Source organism: Danio rerio, chromosome 5, assembly GCF_052040795.2.
Source record: "Danio rerio strain M-AB ecotype USA chromosome 5, GRCz13ab, whole genome shotgun sequence".
NCBI lineage: Eukaryota > Metazoa > Chordata > Actinopteri > Cypriniformes > Danionidae > Danio > Danio rerio.
Window position 1 is genome coordinate 19276929 of NC_141025.1, and position 14719 is coordinate 19291647.

General features: G+C 35.4%; 1 long non-coding RNA gene across 10 annotated transcripts in view; it reads right to left on the minus strand.

Moving 5' to 3' along the window:
* LOC141385789 (uncharacterized) overlaps nucleotides 1-14719 on the minus strand; it is a 289458-nt gene that overhangs the window by 271531 nt on the left and 3208 nt on the right. For all 10 annotated transcript variants that reach the window (XR_015491091.1, XR_015491095.1, XR_015491094.1 and 7 more), the window contains exon 2: nucleotides 1024-1130. This is a non-coding gene — a long non-coding RNA (uncharacterized LOC141385789). The remainder of the gene's footprint in view (nucleotides 1-1023; nucleotides 1131-14719) is intronic.

Consider the following 14719-nt stretch of genomic DNA (forward strand, 5'->3'; position numbering starts at 1 on the left):
TTATTATATCCTGAGCAAAGCATTGTCAAACATGAGTGAAAACCAGCCCCCTAAACCATTTGAACATGAGAGCAAAGTTGAGGAGATAAAGTGGGGGAGAAGTACATTAACATACTCTCCTCAGGCCACAACTCAACAATAGTAAATATATTGTATATTGAAATACAATCAATCAATGTCTCTGTTGATTTTATCACAACAACGCTGAAGTCATAAACTGTCAAATGACACCAAAACATGACAAAGTTATATGAAGGAAGATCACAAGCAGGTTAACTGTGTATGGTGAAAAGCACATCCTTACTGTAAGCAAATGGCAGAGATTTGTTTCAGAGCTGTGACCAACTCTGCCACGCCAGGAGAACCCATCCCATGCTTGGAATGTCTCAGTAGTCCTTCATTAGTGTAGAAGGAATAGCATATAATATTTTCTCAGCTTACAAAACTCCCATTTAAATAATACTCTTGGTGGCCTTATAGTTAGCATAGTTAACAGTTATCATTACATCAATATACTTTATATTATAAATCATTAGTTATATTTAAACACATATATTTCAGTACCTACAGTAAAATAGTAAGAAATTCAGCATTGTATATCAGGCTACAAGGTTTTTCTGAATAACAATGCAGATATATGCGTGTGCAGCTGGTTAATAAGAGCTCTGTAATCTGCGTCTTTATGAAAGGTGTTTATTGTGTTTGAACAGGGCTTGAGAATAGCACACTTGGCCTCGTTAGAAAATCTGTAGAGAGTGCTGTATGTTTGAAGAGTGAAGAAAGGCTTAAGGGAAAGGTTGTGTGGAAAGCCTTTTTATGGACATGGCTTGGGTGTTTTGTATGCAAATGGACAACCCTGTTTACTCTTATTCAGAATACACAAAATTCACTAACATTAGAATAAGCTTAAGGTACTTCAGGTGAATGAGTGTTTTCTAAAATAATAGGTTTAAATATGCAATTAAACCATTATTTACAGAATTAGTTCACAAAAAAATTATAAATTCTGTTTTAATTACTTACCCTCATGTTGTTTATATCCCCTGAGACCTTTAGTCATCTTCGGAACACACAATAAGATATTTTAGATGAAATCGGAGAGCTCTCTTATCCTCCAATGGGCACAAGACCTTCAGAGAAGAAACCAAACACATTGTCAAAACATTCACTAAAAAAGGTGATTACCTTAAAAAGGGAGTAAATCGGTTGGCTTAAAATTGACTTTACTTAAAAAAAGTGAGTACGCTTACATGGACACCAATAACCCGATTTAATTATGATTAAGACAATGATTAAGACTCTGATTTAGTGTTTACCATGTAAACTGAAATTTTTGAGTACCTTAACCTCGGTTGTTATCAGGGCATAATTATGTGCTATAACATGTAAAATGAGATCATGAAAGGAACATTTAAAAAGCAACTCATGTAAACACCTTAATCATATTATTGTCTTATTCAGATTAAGGCAAAAAATATAATGTACATGTAAACGTTGTCAGTGAGTAAACCTAAATGATCCTTAATAATTATGAACAGTTCATTTACTAAATAATTTTAAGGCAATGAATTTACTCAGTAAAGGCAATTAATTGCTTTTTACAGTGTGTGACTTGTATCAACTGTAATCGTATGAAGCTCCATGAATAATCGTATGAGTTAAAATAAAAGCATGAAAAAATGACCCAATCCCAATTATATTTTTAACCCCTTCCCCTTGGCCCATGAAACGAAGTGTGAAGGGGTAAAGCTTCAAATTTACCCCTAAGAAGTGGGACACCACTACAACACTGGCACAGGTCATCATATCTTGTTGCGATCTCTTACTTCATATGAAATTGACTATAGGTGGTGCGGTGATGTAGTGGGTAGTGCTGTCACCTCACAGCCAGAAGATCACTGGTTCGAGCCTCGGCTGGGTCAGATGGCATTTTTGTGCTAAGTTTGCATGTTCACCCCCTATTCCCTTGAATCTCCGGGTGCTCCGGTTTCCCCCACAGGCCAAAGACATGCTACAGGTGAATAGAGTAAATTATTTATAGTGTATGTGTGTGAAAGCAAGAGTGTATGGACGTATCAAAGTGGTGAGTTGCAGCTGAAAGGGCATCTGCTGCATAAAACAAGTGCTGGATAAGCTGGCTGTGGCGACCCCTAATTAATAAAAGGACTAAGCCAAAAATAAAATAAATGAATGAATAAATAAGATTGCCGATGACGACTGCTGTAGTTCTTGCAGTTGTGTTATTTTTCGGAATTTATCTTCGAGCAATCACAGAAGGCAACAATATCATGTTATCATAATGTGACAAGAAGCTTGTAACTGTGCATGTACACAGTGGCCATATTCATCAAAACACAAGAAAACAACATTAACATTTTAGCAGACGCTGTAAAAAAATAATTCCCAGCCACTAGACTATCTGACAGAGTATTCCGAGTTTCATCAAGTGACAGATGTGAAAGCACTGTATGTTGTGGGACAACTATACAGGAAATATTATAATGGTTTATAGATAATGATATTTAGGGTTTTTTTAGTCGATTTTCTCTTAATAAGCGTGGCCGTGAAACATGATTGCCATTATGAATGTATTAAAACATATGCTTGTTTGCTGTAAATATTCTTAATAATGCCAAAAAAAATTTCATTTGAGCATGTCCTGATTTTCTTGAGCAGCCATGTTGCTGTTGCACCTGGTGTATTCTAGGAAATTGTTGTATACCTTGGTGTGGTCCTGAAAAATGTTTGTTTCAAGGGCCATAGCCCTTCCCCTCAGCTTTACACCTTCAAGCTACAGAGAATTGGAACACCCCTACCACTTCACGTGAACCCCAAAATGAGGAGTAGGGATAAGAGGAAGGGCTAAGGAGTAGAATTAGGATTAGGTCTTAAGAATGGTTCTGCGTCAAGTGACTGGCGCAACCATTGGCGCATGCAACGCGTGTAGCTGTGCATTTATATTTCTGCGCGCTGTCTCTGTTGGTCTGCAATAACACTTCCAAAACGCTAGTTGGCAGTGAGGTGTCTCTGTGTCGAGTTTCTCCGCCTGTGTTTTGTTCTTTCTGAACGCTTCCGGGATGTACAAGTGGCTCAAACTCGCTCATTTTGAGGCAAGAACCGGCGGACGTGCAACAACTTTAACTATGAGGTAAACACAAAACAAAACTTTCCATCAGGAGCTCCTTCGCGGGACTCCACACTTGTAAACAATCGCTCCATTGGGCTTGCGCCCTCGCGTGGCTCTCGGTCCCGCCCAAGACTCGTCAGCGCTACCAAGCCGACCAATCACAGAGCTTACGCTACGCGTCGTTGCGATGTGTAGTTAAATTTTTTGAGAGGTGCACGTCAGCGACGCCGACGGCCACGGCGTAGGGCTATGCGTCAACGCCGTAGCATACATGTGCGCTTGACGCAGAAGTATAAATCAGCCTTTACTCTCCAGTGTCATATCAGTTTACAAGTTTACTATAGCCATACATCTGTGTACATTTCTAACACAAAATATAAACATAGGATGATTTTTTCCCCCCTTTCAAGTAGAAAAAAAGTAGTTTTTTTTAAGTCAAAGTTTTTAAAGAGGGGATTTGAGAACGCAGGAAAACAAATCTGTGAAATATGGTGTATGTAAGTGCAGTTGAAGTGGAGGATATGGCTCAGTGCTGGAGAAATAAAAATGATTCTGAAATTTTTAAGAAATTTGCCTGCATATGCATGTGAACATGTTCAAATATGCTAGCAAAAAGTTTAAATGTGTGTGAAAAATCTGATATTGTGATATTTCAATTTTCTGCGATAAATATTGCGATAAGGGAGAGTTTTATAAGATAGTTTGTTTAGCTCTATTTGATGGTTTTCTATAGAGTCTAACAGTATTCAGCTACAGAAATTGCAAATAAATGTTTTTCTTACTTGGTTCTTAGTCCAAATATCCAAAAATTCTTAGATCAAGTAAAATATTGTCTTGTTTTCAACTTTTCTTTAATTATTATGTCAGTGGGCCAAGTGAAATAATCTGGATTCCGCTTTGAAATGTATTCAATATGATATTTGGACTAGAAAAAAGGACAAAAATTCTTAGTAAGAAAAACCCTTTTTTTTTTTTTGCATATATCATATAAGTTTCACAAAAAAACAATAATTAAATACAATTCTGGTCAACTATAATTCAGACTGAACATTGCATTTGAATGCTGAAACGATTTATTTTGCAACCCTGTGCGTAAATGTAATGCTATTACTGACCGGACGGTGAGACTTTCTAGTAACATTAAATGTTTATGTATTTTTTTATCCTGAGTGGTCCACATAAATATTTAGACAAGTCAATTTGATTGCTATCAGTATATGTTGGATTTTCAAACAATACAACAAAAAAAATTCTAAAATTCACAATGGCCTTCCTTAGTTTTAACAATCAACATTTAGAGTGTTGCACGAAATAACATTGTGGAACAATAGTTTGAAACTTTATTGCACCGATATTGGGAAAAGGGAGCATGCAGTTCGACAAACACCCACACGTAAACCCTAATGAGGCAGAACAACAAAAGCAAGCTCTACGCTCAGGAACGGGACTCAGGCGCGTCCCTCATTCTATTTCATCTGCTACACCAACAGCACAGCGCTACTTTTACAGGCATCGTCGCATTTAAAATTGAATCTCTCACTGTGTTTTTTTTTTTTTTTGCAGAGTGCTTTCACTGGGATAAAACTCACCATGCAGGTTTTATTCCTCGCTTTTATATGGCTTTATCTATCTTGCCTTAATTAGTTTAAGTAAAAAAGCTTCCTGCTCCAAGCTATTATGGAGCAATAAAGAAGCAATTTATGAGTTTATCAATAAGAAACGTTTAGATTTCCCTATTGAAGGGAAGAAGAAAAGCAGAAACATGAAACAAAAGGAAGCAAACGTAAGAGTCTGACAGGCGGTTTCTGCTGAGGTGAGCCGTTTCTCACACTTCATTCACATAGTTCGCTCTTTCAAAATGGGTTTAGAGCTACTTAATGTCCACCTGTCCTTCAGGATTGTTGCATGGGTCAGAAATAAAAATTAAATACTCCTAAAGATGAAAGACACTGAAATTTGTAATGATGCCACAGAACATGGGTGGTTAAACTTTGTTCTGGAAGACAGAGTTTATCATTAACTTCCCAAAACACACCTTTTTGAAACTTTTTAATATGCCCAGCAAAAGCTTGATTTGCTGGTGTCAGTGTAAAATATATAAATAAAACTGCTATGCATCTACACTCCGAAATAAAAGTACAGTTACTGGGTGGTTCTCCCCAAGGGGTTCAAAGAGCCCATTAATTAATATGGACTTTTTAGATATAAATGCATACTATTTAAGGTACCGGCTTAAGTGCAATTTGCATATGATGGACATGGCCAATATTCTCTCTTTAAAAAAAAAAAAAAACAATAATTTATGCAGTCTTGCACACGTTTTGACAGATAATATGACAGTGATTTGATGTTACACAAAAGTTGCAGGCGCTTTAACGATATCAAAATGCTTTTTTGATGCCAGAGTCATTATAATGTAGACACTATGATAAAGGAAACCCGATCTAAAAGTAAAACTAAATAAATTACTACTTAAATACTATAGACACATGAAAGTGTGAAGCCTCTAACCCACAACACGTGGAAAGTTATTGCATATCATATTTAACAAACCATTTACTGCTAATTTTATGTACTTTTGTTCACATGCATAATTGAATATTAATCAGATTATGTCATTATACGCTGCTGTGATATCAGCCAATCGTTGCATTGCTGATCATGATTTCGAGGATGGATAGATCTGTCCTTCACAGCACGTGCAGCAATCTCAGATCAGTTCAACATTTTAATCTGATTCGAGCACTTGTTTGAAGAACCACATTAGCCAGAGATCAGTTATAAGAATTAAAAGATCCAGGATCTGTCAAATCGTCTTGGATGATTTAAGTGAAGTACGAAAAACGGACCCCAGGACCAAGCACCTTTGGGTTCACAATAAAGAAAAAAGTAGTAAACAGTTTTTCAATAAAATCATAAAATAAATAACTCTAATTCTAAAGATAATTTTCCCACTATAAAGAACCTCTTGTTAATTGAAAAGTTTTGTTAAAACAAACTATAACACTTTGTAGACATGACAGTTTATTTTGTGTCTATGCATGTCAAATTAATTTTAAAATAATAAAAGATGTGAAATTAATCTCTCAATTATATTTTTTGGATGTCTACAAGTATCTGGTTGCATTTGAAACTTTTTCTTTTCACCTTTTCGCAAAGACTGCATTTTTGTACTATGAAAGACGTTTTGAAAATGCTAGTTGATGAATTTGAAAGTGTTGTTGTTGTCGTTAAAAATGATATACATATGTGCTTTTTAAGTGCTGTTTACTTTCATGTTGTTCTAATTATATTACTTTTATAAAATCTTCATTCTAAATTATTTGCAAACCATGAAAATACTAATATTTCGTACTATATCATTCTTGAAATGGCAATTGAGTTAAATATCTGAAAAATAGAATCAGAATATGGCCAAATAGTGTCATACCAGGGATTTTATTAGATTTTGCACTGCGAATTGGTTTAGCATTTTTACTTTTCATTGACGAGACATTTGAAAAACACCAATGTGAATACAATTTAGAAAAAAATTAATTACATTATATATATATATATATATATATATATATATATATATATATATATATATATATATATATATATATATATTAGGGGTGTCAAAAATTATCGTTTTTTCGGTGCACTGCGATGCAGACGCGGACAATTCGGTATCGGTTCAGTAATAATCATAACCGGTTATTACTCACGTCATTTACCTCATATGCGCTCTGTCGCGAGGGAGGCGATCGCGAGTATTTACAGCGCTTTGACTACTTAAAACTCATAAACTGTGCACAATTTCACTGTGTGTGTTTGCTGGATCAGTCTTTCACTGACATGTACAATAATAGCCCCTATTTCACTGAGATCGAGAGAATGAAAGTAGCATACTCCATTTTTCTCTCTCTCTCGCGCGCGCGCCGCTGCCGCCTGCCAGCATCACTCATCTGTGAAGAACGCAGCGCGCAAGAGCCAATCGCAACCGTTTTTTTTTTTTTTTGAGGGTGTGACCAATCAAAGGGGTGTAAGAGAACTAGACAAGGATCAGAAATTGAGCTGGATATTTATATTTGTTTATATTATTTGCTAAATGCTTGTTTTGTTTAAAGGTACAGTTTATATATCTGACTGTTTGTATTTAATAACAAAATTGTATTACAAATAGTATATAAATATAAATATATTCATACATTTTAATACAAGAACTGCTGTTGTGAAGAAAATATAAAACTGTGTATGGAAAGCACCGTCAATGCACCGTGATGCACCGAAATATCGTATTGAACCGAATCGATGGCATGATAATCGTAACAGAACCGAACCGTGAGACTAGTGTAGGTTCACACCTCTAATATATATATATATATATATATATATATATATATATATATATATATATATATATATATATATATATATATGATTAGAATGTCGGTTAGGTTTTAGTTATATGTAATTATGCACAATTAATTGTATTTACTACAGTAAGTATACAGAAGAGATTAAAATACAGTGCTACAGAGTATGCTCAGCCTAAAATACTCTCTAAATGCCTCTGATTGGCCGGTTAGTCAATGACCCTAACAGAAACAGCACAATAGAAAGAAATATGTTGCCACATACAGTACTGACACTTTTAATTCACTTTCACATTTGCAACAGCCAGAGTAGATTTAATGCTTTCCACTGCCTTACCTTTAATCTGTAGCACACTTTTGCCCCAAGACTCTGTTCATTTCCAACCTTAATGGCCACTCGAGCCCAGAGATTAAAAAACCTTACATCTGTGAGGGCAAGTCAGTGTAGCGGCACAGAAGTGGATGCGACCTGCTGTGTTGCTTTGCATGAGAAATAATCTAATAGTGTGGCTGTATCCCAAATACTCGAAAACAAAAAAAAATAAAAATAAAACGCCTCGCTCGCATGAGCATTCAGCAAGCCATGGAAAAGTCATTTCCACACTGGCTGCGCAGCCTGGGAGGATCGGCCCTGTTAATCTGTTTCAGATCCTTTACAGAACTGCATCTTAGAGAGCAGGAGCGAGCAAGGGAAAACACTACATCTGAGTAATCCGCATTTGAAACAAGCTATACATCACACAGATGGGAAAACAGGGAGAAAAAAATGAGAGGAAAAGAATGTGGCATGGATGGTGGGCAGAACCAATCGTTCCTCTCATCTCTTTTTGCCAAGGGAAACCAAAGTATCTGCTCTATTTCTGTCCAAGAATCTACGATGAAAAACAAAGTCTTGTGCTTATTAGGACATCATTTGTCTTATTTTATTGGCCTGTTACAATGAGGGGGGAAGTGTGTGGGTGGTTATGTGATGTCCTGCCCCTTGTGTAGGACACCATCTATCTTTGCACAGAGCTCAGTTGCTCTGAATCTCCACGTATGTGTGATTACAATATTTGTGCAATTAATCACAGCGATGTGACACTCTGTGTCTCAACCCCACGTTGCTGTCCGATTTTTAAATAAGCTTTGTGCAGTGGAACCAAGATCACTATGGATTTTATTGGCTGAACGTGGGGGAAGAACCCAGCGTCCTGCATTTCAAAAGCCTCACGTGTGTGGCAACACTTCCTAAATGACTAGCACTGAAATGTCACTGAAGTGCTCAAATTTAAATGGCTCTAAAACTCCTCTATGAATATCAGGAACATGCTCTATAAAAGATGATGTTGCGGAACTAAAGAAAGGTCAGGTGGTCTACTTTAGTGAAATGTGAATTAGTAGCAAGTAAAACTTTAGCAGATATCAAACAATATATATTGTCTTTCTGTTTCTTGCTTTTCTACAACTAAAAATATAGAACGTGCTGATAAGAGGAATGTAAATCAAACATTCTGTGTAATGAAACACCAGTCAATTAATATTAGATGGTTGAGGTTTAATATGCAGCTGCAAGATGTGTAACTGATACATCTATATTTTTTGTCAATTTGTTTTCTCTTGCTGGAGAAAGAAAAATGAACATCTAAAAGTCTACAGTCTACAAGAACATTGACTTTATGGATTACACACTTGACCGATTATGGCGAAATCATTGAAAGCTAACATGAAATAAATCTTTTTTATTTTTGGTGAATTTGTACATTTTATACACTCCCTATACTTTCAAAAATATCTGTGAATTAAGTTTACAGTACTCATTAGGATTCGTTTTTGAACTTAAATGGGATGTTGAAAGCGGTTTCCTCAAACGGTTTGAATTACTTTATTTTTGATGTTTTACAGCATATCATAAAAAAAATTAACATTAGGTTATTTTGCTGACAATGTAGAATTTGTTATACAGATTAAGTTTAAAATATTATGACTATTTACAATAATTACATAAAAATTAAAAAGTCCAATAAATAATTAAAACAATAAATAATAAAAAATAAAAACAATAAATAATTACCCGACACAAGCAAACCTTTTCATTTTTAAAAGCTTTTTATTTGCATCATTTGTATTGTTCGCTAAACAATCTGCTTATTTTTATCAACACCATTCTAATATGTCACAGCTCAAATTAGAAATTGCCCAGTGTTTTCAAAATATTTAAATAGAAAACATATTTTTATGGGTACATCATAAAATTATTTGGAGCCACTAAACCCAAGTTTACTTTAATAGCTTCTTGCGTGAAGATACACATTGACTACTTTACATGGACATTAGTAATGTAATTATTTGTGTTAATCAAAATAATATGATTAAGATGTTCACATAAGTTGCTAAATACGGCGAAAATCCTACTTGACGGTAATAGTTTGATTAAGGTGTTTCCATGTCTGTACCGCACTTTAATAATGCGACTAAAATCGGCATACTCCACACATCTTAATTTCATTTTTGTTTAGTTTAATTATGACCTTAATTGGATTAAATTATTCAAAAACCGCTGTTTACATGGTAGACTCTTAATCAGAGTATTGTCCTAATCATATTAAAATCGGATTACTGGTGTCCATGTAAACGTAACACAAACCAGATTTAAAATGGAGGGAAAGACAGAATTTGATTTAATTATAGATTTTAATTTAAGAATCAACAAAGTTCTGAGGATTACATGCATGTTTATTGAGATTAAAATCAGCCATGTGGTTTAATCTAATTTTAAGTACTCTGATTATTAGCTTAATTACATTAGTTTGATTAAAGTTTATGAGGCATAGGTAAATGAGGTATAGTTTAATCACAATTTTGAACCACCGCTACACAACACAACAAGTTCATTTCTGTTAATGCACATATCATTAAGCTGCTAAAATAGTCTGTAGAGTCTGAAGAGTCAGGACCAGCATGCAGGTATTCAAAGTCAATATTAAAGCTTTATTATTAGAGCACTAATCAAGAGGTGTGTGGGCATATTAGCATGCTAATAGCTCAATCTTTAGACAAGCATCAAGCGAGGAGAGAAACTCTATTACTAAATCATGAAAACTAAGTGTTACATACCTAATAAAATCACAAATAACTCCTTTCCCTCATCTGTTTGCTATTCAGGTGTCTTTTAAAGCTGTGAGTCTATAAATACACAGTGTTCATTAAGAGAAAGAGAGGTGAGAAAGGGTGAGAAGTCTTAAAGATGAAACAGACCACAGATTATATTCACTGTGTATTAAATCTACATTTTAAAAGCAAAGCAGCATAAAGAATTGAAATAGGTTGTGGAGAACAGGAATGAAGAAATCATTGAAACATCTCAGAGAGGTATAAACACTTGTTAACATTAAAGTAGTAGTTTGGCCAAAAATAGTTTTAAAAGTTTTCCTCACCGTTTCCTTATATGTTAGATGAAATATGTTACTCTTATACACTCACCGGTCAGTTTATTAGGTACACCTGTACAACTGCTCAACGCAAATCTCTAATTAGCCAATCACAAGGCAGCAACTCAATGCATTTAGGCTTGTAGACATGGTCAAGACAATCTGCTGCAGTTCAAATTGAGCATCAGAACGGGGAAGAAAGTTGATTAAAGTGACTTTGAATGTGGTTTGGCTGTTGGTGCCAGACGGGCAGGTCAGAGTATTTCAGAATTGTGAATCATCTCAGACTGGTTTCTTGAGCAGGTCAATAAGTTCACTCTACTCAAATGGCCTCCACAGTCACCACCTAATAGAACACCTTTGGGATGTGGTGGAACGGGAGATTTGTGTCATGAGTTTACAACCAACAAATCTGCAGCAACTGCGTGATGCTACGCCAATATGGACCAATAGATCTAAGGAATATTTCCAGTACCTTGTTGAATCTATGCCACGAAGGAATAAGGCAGTTCTGAAGGCAAAGAGAGGTCCAACCTGGAACTAGTAAGCTGCACCGAATAAAATGGCCAGTGAGTGTATACTCATATATTGAAGAATGTTAGGAAAATTACATTTGGGGGCAAACTTAATATTGGTGACCCCACATTTAGCAAAAAACAGAAATGTGCCCACATTTAGAAAATCTTTAAGGCAGGTGCACGATCAAAAAACAAACATAAGTAGCAAAAGATTCAAAGTAAATCGGCACACTGCCACTTTAGCTCTCAAAAATTTTTTATGTCAATATTACAAAATCACAACGTTTCGACCGACATGGTCTTCATCAGGCTGATGATGACCATGTCGGTCGAAACGTTGTGATTTTGTAATATTGACATTAAAAAATTTTTGAGAGCTAAAGTGGCAGTGTGCCGATTTACTTTGAATCTTTTGACCCCACATTTAAACACGGTCATTATAGCAGATGTTTCATGCAAGTCAAAAAAACAATCTAATAAATGTTTCCGTTTTATATTACAAAACAATCTCAAAAATGTTAAGCAGCCAAGTGTTGGGAACAAGTGAGAGTAAATTATAACGTAATTGAAATTGTTGGATGAAATGAAGTATTTAAAGTATTTTAAATAGTATTAGCACATAAAGCCAATGTGGCGAGGCAGTGGCGCAGTAGGTAGTGCTGTCGCTGGGTCGCTGTTTGAACCTCGGCTCAGTTGGCGTTTCTGTGTGGAGTTTGCATGTTCTCCCTGCCTTCGCTTGGGTTTCCTCCGGGTGCTCCGGTTTCCCCCACAGTCCAAAAACATGTGGTACAGGTGAATTGGGTAGGCTAAATTGTCCATAGTGTATGAGTGTGTGTGTGAATGTGTGTGTGGATGTTTCCCAGAGATGGGTTGCGGCTGGAAGGGCATCCGCTGCATAAAAACTTGCTGGATAAGTTGGCGGTTTATTCTGCTGTGGCGACCCTGGATTAATAAAGGGACTAAGCCGACAAGAAAATAAATGAATGAATGAATGAATGAATGAATGAATGAATGAATGAATGAATAAAGCCAATGTGTTTCACTATATTTGATTGTAATTGAGATAGAAAAATCATGTTTCAGCAGGGAGTTATTCCAGGAGATCAAACTCCCACCAAAAATGAAAATGCAATCATCATACTTGTTCCAAACCTGAATGAGATTCCTACTAAAAATACAAAAAGACACTTTAAAGAATGAGGGAACACTAACAGCCTCAGCTTCCAATGAACTTCTATTGTATTTTCCTTATAACGGAAATCAATGAAGTTCAGTAACAGAATACAAAAAAGAGGCATTGAATTAATAATGAGGAACAGAATTAAAGCACACAACATTCACATCGACTGCCAGTTTTGTGTGTGTTCCAACAGTGATTAATCTTTTAGTTACTTAGGTTTTTTCTCAGCAATTATTGATACAGCTGAAGTCAGAATTATTAGCCCTCCTGAATTATTAGCCCCTCTATTTATTTTTACCCAATTTGACAGAAATAAAAGTTTAGCAGAAATAAAAAAAATCAACACATTTCTAAAATAATTTAAGATTTCTTCTATCTGTGCCATGATGACAGTACATAATATTTTACTGGATATTTTTCAAGATACCAGTATGCACCTTAAAGTGCAATTTAAAAAGCGTTTTTCGATTCCAACCCGTCTTATTCTTGTTATATGTCCCAAATAACAGTTTCTGGAACAAAATATTTTTACGTTTTTTCAGATACATTAGACATTCCGATTAAAGCAGATCCTCTATTAATTATGTTTGGAGTTTCCCAAGAATTTTTGAGACTTACATGAGTACAAACATAGTTTGTTTCGTATCCTTTTATTTTGGAAGGAAAAAATACGTTTTTAATCTTTTAAAATAAGTTTTAAATTATGGCTGAGAGAGTAACGTGTATATTACATCTGGAAAAAATCTGGCATAACCTAATAGACATGCATTTGTTATTTGAAAAAAAATTGGTCCCCTTATATTTCCTTTCAACAAATTTGTGTTTAGGGCGAGGCAGTGGCGCAGTAGGTAGTGCTGTTGCCTCAGCAAGAAGGTCGCTGGGTCGAACCTCGGCTCAGTTGGCGTTTCTGTGTGGAGTTTGCATGTTCTCCCTGCCTTCGCGTGGATTTCCTCCGGGTGCTCTGGTTTCCCCCACAGTCCAAAGACATGCGGTACAGGTGAATTGGGTAGGCTAAATTGTCCGTAGTGTATGAGTGTGTGTGTGTGTGTGTGAATGTGTGTGTGGATGTTTCCCAGAGATGGGTTGCGGCTGGAAGAGCATCCGCTGCGTAAAAACTTGCTGGATAAGTTGGCGATTCATTCCGCTGTGGCGACCCCGGATTAATAAAGGGACTAAGCCGACAAGAAAATGAATGAATGAAACTTGTGATTAATATGTTTATTATAGCTACTTTTACCATTGGATAGCACTGGTGGGTTTGTGGTAGGGGGAATGCATGTTTTTTTGTTTAAATATAATTTTTTTTATCACTGTTGGTTGTTTTTTTTTCCATGTCTAATTGTTAAAATGTAAGTTTTATGTTTATATTTTTAAAAAAGTGTATTTACAAGTAAATGTCTGCTGAAATTTCTAATAAAATATTTAAACCAAAATATTTATATAAATATTGCTTAAGGGGGCAAATAATATTGACCTTAAAGTGGTTTAAAATAAATAAAAACTGCTTTCATTCTAGCTGAAATAAAACAATTAAGACTTTCTCCAGAAGAAAAAATATGGAAATACTGTGAAAAATGTCTTGCCCTAATAAACATCATTTGGGAAATATCTGAAAAAGATATAGGAGGGCTAATAATTTTGACTTCAACCTAATATAATTATTCACAATTAATTAGAATAGAAATAAGAAATCACGTAACTACTAAACTTTAAAACAATTCAATGACTGACCCAATAATTTATAATAATTCATTATATAACACAAAATCAGTAAATTGCAAACATCTTCTCTAGAAACTTTCTTTTTTTAGCCATTTGGTGACACGTTCAATTTTACTCAGCTAAACAGGCAAAGCTAGAGTAAGATGTACACACTTACTCGGGATTGGTAACCCTCAAAAGACGCCAGGTCTCAGTTTGCACTACAGCTTGTGAAGAACAAAATGAGATTTTAATAGAGCTCTTTGCTGAGCCTTTGTGAGCTTTAAAACACCATCGGAGGCAAACTCTCTCAGGCCTTACTCTATTGTAACAGGGATTGAATTAGCAAGGCTGCTCTCAATTTAACGTCACATTAGATCTCTACACACACGCACACATATACAGACAGACACACACGCACA